This window comes from Lepisosteus platostomus, chromosome 4, assembly GCF_059453375.1.
Source record: "Lepisosteus platostomus isolate fLepPlt1 chromosome 4, fLepPlt1.hap1, whole genome shotgun sequence".
NCBI lineage: Eukaryota > Metazoa > Chordata > Actinopteri > Semionotiformes > Lepisosteidae > Lepisosteus > Lepisosteus platostomus.
The window spans coordinates 3,596,701-3,606,019 of NC_142614.1; positions in this window are offsets into that span (position 1 = coordinate 3,596,701).

Sequence of the window (9,319 nt, forward strand, 5' to 3'; positions counted from 1 at the left end):
CTGTTACCAATAATCGTGGCTTCCTAATAATCCCCATCTCTGAACTGGCTTCGTCACTCTGCTCTACTCCACACTGATAGCTGATGTGTGGGGAGCGTACTGGCGCATCATCCAGTTGGGGCTGCACACTGGTGTTGGTGGAGGGGGAGTTTTTACCTGTAAAAAGTTTGAGTAGAGTGTCCAGAAAAACAGTATATAAGTGTAAGGAATAAATTTCTCAATGCTGGGTGAGAGGAAGAAAGAGAGGAAATATTTCAGTGTCGCACATGACACTGGGCCAAAGTTCAAGGGACTTAGGCCTTGATAATGGGCTTCAGAACACCGTGTAAGGGAAATTGTGTTAAAGAAAAACTGAGCAACTCTTTCAGTTTTGAGGATGTACAGTATGTGCTCTTGCATGCATTTGCTTTTTTCAATAAAACCGGCCTCCCTTTTTCAAACAGTTGAAACACATTCATAATTTGACTGATGCGTGCTTACCTTAAACAAGGCAGTTTGCATAAAATTACACATGAATGTAGAACCACTACATTCCACTGTAAACATGCATCAGTGCATCAGTGTCCTTCCACTGCTTAAGGCATGTTTTTTTTAACTCCTAAAAATACTGTTCAGCGCATCAGTCATTTCCCTTGCATTGTCTCAAAAATTCCCATTACTTTCCTGGATATATATAACTTCATCCTCATTAGTTCTTTTGCTATGCAATAGGCACCAGCAGCTACATACATCTCAGCAGTTGTTTTTTATCAGAGCAAATACTATAAAACACTTGAATGTTATTTTTTAAATAAGGCAAATTATATCAAATGTAAAACAACAACCATGGCACCCATCAAATGCAAGCTCTGAAATAAAATAACTTAAAGAGTGTGAAATCTGTCAAAAAGATTTTGAAAACCTTCCGATTACAGGCTTAACCTTTAAAAAGGGAGACTTGAATGATGTCGACCTTTCTAATGTCTTCAGGTAGTACATGTCAATTGACTTAATTCTGAGACCAAATCATCACATAACTGACAGAGCCAAATAAACCCACATTTTTCTGCAAGGAAAACAGAAACCATCCAAAGAAAACTCCATCTTACCAGCTTTGTGAAGTGATGCCCAGGTTTGCTGAAATGGTACTGTATTTTAGCTCATCAAACAAATTTAGAAAATAAACCTTTTCCAAGAAGCAAATAATGAATTTTGTGCTAAAACACACTTGGAAAGATATAACTTCCTACCATTTTAAAACGTTGAAAAAAGTTGAATATTTTGATTTGCATATGTTTCTTTGGCTTTGGCACAATATCAGGGAAACATCTCCAGTGCTCGAGTGACCAGGATTTCTGGCTCTTCTTCATGACTTTCCAGTTTTGTAATTTTAAAGACGTATTGACCAACAGCACCTGTAATGCCTGAACTATGCACTGTATTTACACCAGCAGCGAAATAGTGACAGGATGCAAAATATACATGTGACATTTTCCCAGCTGATCAGTTCTGCAAAGATTATAAAAAAGCTGTCATTGCGAAAAAAAAACCCATCATGCCTGTTTTGTTTTCAAATGTTTACTGGTCTGGCCATCTTTTGAATCTATCATCTTGAAATGAAAACCCAGAGGCTGGACTGACTTTTTCCCATCACAAACTTCACTCACTGCAACTAGGAAACAGTAAAACAACTCATCATCAGAATACACATCTCCATGGGCATCTGTGGCAGAGTTACAAGGAAGTATAGAACAAAAACTGCAACAGATTTTGAATGTTCAAAATAAATGTATTCTAAAGATTTATGGCAACCATTCTGTGGATCAGGTCTTTGTATATATAACAGTAGGGATGCATCTTATCCAACCATGTGAGGATGTTTAAGATCTTGATCGTACTCTCTTTTAACATAGTGAGCCCTTATTCACATACTGTACTGCACTTATTTCTTTAAGATCCATTTCAGCAAAATAAAATCTTTAGGTGAAGTGAACAGATGGAATAGACTTTAAAACAAATAGAATAATAAGCAGAGTGTTTTTATATGTTTAAACTGTCAAAACAAAAACAAAAATAATAATGCATCCTTTATTTGTTACCATTAGGTGTGTGGTTTCAGAGCATGATCCCTAACAGAATCATTGTCAGCATTAGCCTCGTTTTCAGGCTTCAGTTGTAATTTTTTTTCCTTGCACAGCAACCACATTCCTCTTCCTATTCTTAGATAAGGAAACAGGAATGCTGTAACCCTCATGCAATTATCTTACGCTATAATCTGTGTTTCTGCCCTTGTTTTTCGATAAGCTAAAATGAAGTCCTGGTCGTAGAATGGTAACCAATTAGGAAAACAAAAATAGGCCATTTCTCTCATGTACTCATACAGTATAAGCACTTACTTTTATTGGCATCCTTTATGCTCCCATTATGTCTCCTTTGCAGTTACCCTTGGGCTAAACTGTCATGATAAAGAGTTTTTCAGCCACGTGGGTCAGAGGACAAAATGTGCTTTTACGCTCAATCAACCACATCCTAAAACCCATAAAGTCGTAAGAGATCTTGATTTTGAGCCACTGAACTGAAAACATGGAGACAATAGAAAAGGGTACCTTGATGTGCTCATGCCCTTATTTGTTTTACAAATTGCTCACGGTTGCTCACTCCATTATATTGATGTTCAACAGTATCTTAATCGACTCAGCTCAAGTACTGTAGTTATGCCTCCTGTAGGCTTAAAAATAAACAACTAAAATTATATTACATAACTGTTAATCCACAGTGTGAGTCACAACCTTAATATCTGCTCATTCTGAAAATGCAACTGTACAGCTGTCATTAAAGGTGTATTAGTTTGTGCATTTGTTGTCTGTTTAGTGCTGGAATACCATTAAGGTAGCAGATGGATGTTTAATGTGGTGAAAGGCATCTTGAATACTAAATTAAGAAAAGGAAAGAGTTTTTGCATTTACACCTGAAAATAAGGGTTCCAAATAATAATTCATGAACAAGACCTCTTTGAAGAAAGATTCAATGCTTTTTACTAACATGAGGCCAAGGTGCTAGAAACACATGTTCTGCACTAAGGATGTTTGCTGCAGAGAAAACTGACAGGTTAACTGTTTCTGTTGGTGGGAGCAATATTAACAGAAACTTCAACTCTGACTCCATATTTTTGGACAAAAGTAAGGTACTGTATATGATGATGCCAATAGAGCCGGGGTTTTCACCTCCTGGCACTGTCAATACTCAGTAAGGTTTGTCTCTTATTGATTTGTAGGCTTTTTCATACTTGCATGAGAATGTAATATGAAGATAAGAGACTGACATATTTTAAAGGGGATCTGCAGTCCCAATTTCTCAGACCATTTATTAAATCTCAGTATCAAAATAAATTCATTGACGTTATCGTATTCCCTGTCGTATTGCAAGTCGCCACGTTGTTGCAAACTCACATTCGAGTTCTCACGAGTTACAACATGAAGTGACCCTTTCTGCTCACTAGTCACTGTAATGACTAATGTAATATCATGTACGAGCGAATAAGTTCAGGTTGTGCAGCAGACATTTCGCAGCAGAAATGTTCCAAAGTGATCTGCATGAAGAGCTAACAAGTAAGTTGTATGAGACAGCAAAACTGTTTCAAAATTTAGAGCAATACATCCCTTGGATTAAGCCTGCTTGTTTACAATGTAATAAGGCTGCAACAGGTCACAGGAAGTTTTTTTTTACTTGTTCTGAATCACACCATAGGGTGCTGCGGGTACCTGGAAGTTCTCTCTATTGTTTTACAAGGTACTCAGGTAAAATTTCACTTTTATTGTGGTTTGAAATGCACTCATCAAAGCTGATTCTTTCTAATCCCAAAATATAAAAATAGGGTTGCAGTTCCCTTTTAACTCTATACTTTGACCCTGACAGACTGCACATGCAGGTTATTAAAGGAAGTACTGCTTTGGCTTTAATTCCACCATCTTTTCAACCTGCTCAGTCCCCTTTTATAATCTGACAGTGACCTTTCCCAGGAACCTGCATGTGCAGTCTATCCATGTTAAACTATATAATTAAAATAAGCTTCTCTCAAAAACTCTCTATGTTTCCAGCTTCTGGGTAATCAATAATGTCTTAACTAGCTCTGCCATGCACTGTTTCCCTCTGCTATCATGAGGAAAATAGAGGAGATTTACAACTCTCCCTGTTGGTTTCCATCAATCTTAAAACATGAGGATGGTGCTGTGAAAGAATCACCCTCATCTACAGTATGCACACAGAAGGCGTCAAGACAGCTCATGTCCAATTGTGATAATGACTTTTATTATCTGCTGTAGCATCCAAATGTATTCATACCTTTAAGGACCAGGATACAAGAGTTTTCTACATTTATGAATTAAAATGTGATATACAGAAAATGTATGATAATGACTGCTAAATACCCCCAACAGAATGAGTGTAAAAATATGAATGGAGTTTCCAACGAAAGTTCAGGAGGGATGGAAAAACCACATTCGATTGGCAGTCAGTAATTAGCAATCAATCCTGGCATCTCATTTCCTCTCCTAAAACACAGTAAATACTGTACATGATCCCACAATTGACAACCCACCCAAGAGACTTCCTGGGAAGAACTAAGGCTGCTGCTGGAAGAGGTGTTACTGGGGCAAGCAAGGGGCGCTCATCCTGCGGTCTATGTGGGTCCTAATGTTCCAGTATAGTGACAGGGACACTATACAGTAAAAAGGCGCCTTCCTTTGGTTGAGATCCCAGAGTTCTAGCCAAATTTCCCATTGGACTTTACCAATCATGGCCTCCTAATAATCTCCATCAGTCCCTCAGTCAAGCAGGTTCAGCCAAATGTTGACTAAACACTCCATACACCTTTCAGTACACTTAATTCTTGGGTGTTGTTATTCCTAGTGAACATTTATAAAATCTCAATGCTCAAATGCATTAATATCTTGAACATTTGCTTAAACAAATGCTGAGCATGTACTGTACTCCTTTAACGCGCTCAGTTATCAGGTGGCTATCAACCTCACTAAATCTATAGTGTTACTGTTAAAACATCCACAAGACATGCCAAATTCAACAGTGGTGTCCATCATCATGAAGGTCAAGGCGACAGGGAATGTTGCTCCCCAACCAGGAAAAGTGTGCAAAAAGGTTTTGACCACATGTGCAGCCAGAAAAGTGGTTTTGGAGCACACCCAAAAACAACAACTACTGTAGGAAACAATAGCAGCCATATCACCCAGCAACTCACAACTGGCAACCCACTGAAGCTAAGCAGGTGTGAGCCTGGTCAGTACCTGGATGGGAGACCTCCTGGGAAAAACTAAGGTTGCTGCTGGAAGAGGTGTTAGTGGGGCCAGCAGGGGGCGCTCACCCTGTGGTCCATGTGGGTCCTAATGCCCCAGTATAGTGATGGGGACACTATACTGTAAACAGGCGCCGTCCTTCGGATGAGACGTAAAACCGAGGTCCTGACTCTCTGTGGTCATTAAAAATCCCAGGGTGCTTCTCGAAAATTTCCAATTGGCCCTTACCAATCATGGCCTCCTAATACTCCCCCTCTATGAATTGGCTACATCACTCTGCTCTCCTCCCCACTGATAGCTGATGTGTGGTGAGCGTTCTGGCGCACTATGGCTGCCGTCACATCATCCAGGTGGATGCTACACATTGGTGGTGGTGGAGGGGAGTCCCCATTACCTGTAAAGCGCTTTGAGTGGAGTGTCCAGAAAAGCGCTATATAAGTGTAAGCAATTATTATTATTAAAACAACTCATCATCAGAATACACATCTCCATGGGCATCTGTGGCAGAGTTTCAAGGAAGTATAGAACAAAACATTCGGACAATTGATCTATGTAATTCTAAAAGAACAAAAAGCTTAAATGCTGCTTCACAGAACTCCATGAAAACCAGAAATGAATTAGTTCTGTTTAAGAGCTGGTTTGCAACCTCTGGTTTTCATGCCTTTATAATAACAGTGATAGAGCTAAATACCTAAGCTTACCAGAACATTTTATCCTAAACCCCATGCCTTCTGCCCCGAAGCTCAAATTTGGTCCCAGAATGACACCAGGATAGCACTACAAAGCATCCATGAACCTCAATAACCATAAGAGAGCGCAAGTGAGCATTAAAACGAATGTTCTTGATTAATCATCTTAGTTCGTTCTAGAACATTTATGGCATGAAGTGAAGAAAACAGTTCAGTAGTGCAGGATTCACAACCTGCTGCAGGTGGAGGACTTGTGCATAGAGGAATGGTCTAATATCTCTCATAGATTAGGAAGCTATTAAAAACTACAGCAAGCACCACCTCAAGGTAATTCAAGTTAAAAGAGAATTCACAAACCATTATATTGAAAGCCAGGCAAGTCTTTAGCTTTTGATTTGTTTCTCTCATAGAAACATTGACTGCAAACCAGGAATTTCAAAGTGAATCAACCTTTAATTACAGTTAATTAAGCTTATTAAAACATCTGGATGCTACCTACATACTGTTTTGCTGTCTGGATTCATTAAAACTCTGTTCAGGCCTAAGCAGTACCTACCTACAGAGACTATAGCTCTGCAAGCAGATCAGGGCTTAAAGCACTTTAGCAAGTGAAATTGTAAATAATGCTTGTTTATATAAATCCTAAAGAGGTCCACTTTTCTTATTGCTTGTAGAACCGTAAATAAAACTATTTTGTGTGTCCCTTGGGGCGGTGTTGCTTTTTTAAATGCTTCTAAAAACTACAGTCCGCACTCAAAGCTCCTGAGCTGCTGCATTTTGATTTAGTCATTGAGTCCTACAAAATGCTCTAAGCTTAGAACCAGTTTGAATTAAAAGATAAGAGAAACTTTTTTGACACAGAGAAGCAAACCATGAAAATGAAACTCCTTATTTGTATGAAAGTAATCAGCTCTTATTGTTGCCTGGTCAATTCTCTAGAGTTCAGCCAATAAATGACCAGTTTGGTCTTCCATTATTAAACAGGTCACCTGCTTCATGTTGATATTTATAAACCCCATTTCCATTTCTCTTTTTTAATAACACGGCAGCATGCAAGCAATGCAGAGATGCTGCAGAGGAAAAGTGAATAGAGCTTATGACAGGCAGAAAAGCAGATCAAGGCAAAATGAACATTAATATTCACTGAGCTTAGAAGGAAACAATAATGTATCTTGCAGGCCATCTGCTTAAACTAGCTTGTCCCATTATCTCCGCCATTCTAAAAGAAGCATAATGTCCCTCATGTGCTGACAGGTTTATAGAGCCAGTGGCTGTGCACAGTAATTTAAAGATAAGCACAGTGGCTGGTCTCTCCAACACTAGAATCCAAAGGAGTGATTGCAAACTATTAGAATTGGAAATGAGAAGAAGCCAATTTTTATTACCAGATAAGCTTCTAGTGTTCGCCAGGCAAGAACATCGCAAAATGGAAGGCAAACAAGAACATTTTTGAGGGATAGACAAATAAGGGGATTAAGAAAAGGAAAATAAGAGAGAAACAGTGACAGAGGGAGCGCCTGATAAAAATGGGAGGATTCAATTTAAAACAAAACAAACTGGACTCTGTTTCCCGAGGTACTGTTGCAACTCGTTGGTGCTCCAGATCTTCCAATGTGCAAGTGTTCCAGGAATCAGGAAAGATAAACCAATTGGATAATTAATTTACTCAGCCTGGACATCATGGGGGGGTGGGGGGGGGTGGACTATCCTGTGCCCCATACCGAATATCTCTTTTGTGGGTTTTGATGCTATTTACTGTTAGGGTCCCTCAGATATATGACAGACTCCAACTGGACTGATGTACAGTACAGTCCACAGGTGCATCTTGCACTGAAGAGTTTGTCGCCTTTGCATTGCACTTGACAAAGTTAAAGCTCTAGGAAAAACAAGGATGCCAACAATGCATTAATAAGTTAATAAATACAAATCTGTGTCCAAGATGGGTTCAAATGTTTCCAAACCAATACCAACACAGCATAAAGCACAGCGCCCTACTTAACCTAAATTTCATTTCCTACTAGAGAAAACTGAGAAACATCAATTTGAAATAAAAATCGAAGAACATCCAAACAGAGTTCAAGCATTTCAAAGCTGTTCCTAATGTGCAATCCTAAACGTCAAGCACTAAAAATGGTCCCAGACACCTCACTGACTAAAACTAGGTCTTGTCATACAGTACCTAGAAGATAAGGTTTCTATAAACACATCCATACCTAACATTTTAGAATTGAATTTCCCCTGGTGAGCCTACATGCCTGTTAATTAAACAAAGATTTTTAGCTTGCATTTCAAATCAGTCTTAGCTATTGTGCCATGTATGGCAAACAATGCAACACATTTTGGAAAAAACACCTAGAATTATACACTGAGTATTAACGGGTAAAGGATGCTTGCAACCCACTAAAAACACCATGCATTTTAAAAGCAGCATCTGCAAACAGAACCCCTGAGGCATTTTTGCACACATAATTCAATTGTGCCCAAGCAGTGTATAAAATAGGTCAGATAATTACCATGCAGTTACAAATTTAACATATCCTTTAGCTGCATTCAAAAAGGAAAAAAAAGAGATTCTGATGTTGTGACATAACTCTGCAGCATGTCTGAATGGTGAGCTTTCTGAATGGGCAGGCAAAGCACAGCAGTGGTGATGCAGGGAAAAGCATGGAATGTGGCCATTCTGTCAGAATGTGTGTTCTATTTTTTTGGGATCCTCCTCTTACCTTTCTGTGGGATCTGCGGAGACCTTCCATGTTGACTCGAGAGAATGTAGACCTGACAGATTCTCTGTGGATTTCCCAGGTGCAAGGAAATAAGGAAAACGATCATTAACAAAAAGCATTTGCAGAAGCTACAAAGCTAGCCTGAATCACCTGATGGCTTCAGAGGGAAATGATGAAAAATCAAATCTGGAAAATGCGATTTGGGAATTGATTAGAACGAATTAAATAAAAGAAGAGAGCAAGGTCCAGCAAAGCTAAAAAGTACCAGCTAGGGAATGGGGCCTTTTTCTTGGATGAAACTTGGGAACAATGTATGTCTCAATGATTGGTGCATTACGTGCTTGTAGGTCATGTATTGCATGAAAACCATTTATTTTCAATCAATATAGGTAGGTAATGGGCCCACAACCCACCATTTTCGCCCATTATAATCAATAAAATTTAATAAAATCATCCTCAACATGAATTTACTATTATGCTGCAACAGGGAACTTATGGGACTGTGAAGGAAAAAGTTAAGCTTTTGGAAAAAAATGCGCACCAGGTATTTCAAGAAAAAAAAATCACTCTCTAATCATCTAAAAAATTATTATAAAACTGAATACAGTATATAGCATCA